The following is a 239-nucleotide window of genomic DNA, read 5'->3' on the forward strand; positions in this document are numbered from 1 at the left end:
TATTTCTGTTCACAATCTGTTCCGATAAATGCTGAAGAGATCGTCAGGGATCTATCGCTCAGGAAACACGTGAAAGCAACGCGGCGGGGCGAAGGTGAACAAGTTTTCTGCGCCATCGTTCTGCCTCAAAGAGCCGTCGGTGAAGGAAGCGATGAGGGATGTTTTTATTTTTGTTTTCAGACAAAGAGGAATTAAAACCTACCGATCTGTCGTCAAACCCCCTCCACACACACACACAC

Source organism: Morone saxatilis, unplaced genomic scaffold (assembly GCF_004916995.1).
Source record: "Morone saxatilis isolate NCDOM2014 unplaced genomic scaffold, NCSU_SB_2.0 Contig3, whole genome shotgun sequence".
Taxonomy (NCBI): domain Eukaryota; kingdom Metazoa; phylum Chordata; class Actinopteri; family Moronidae; genus Morone; species Morone saxatilis.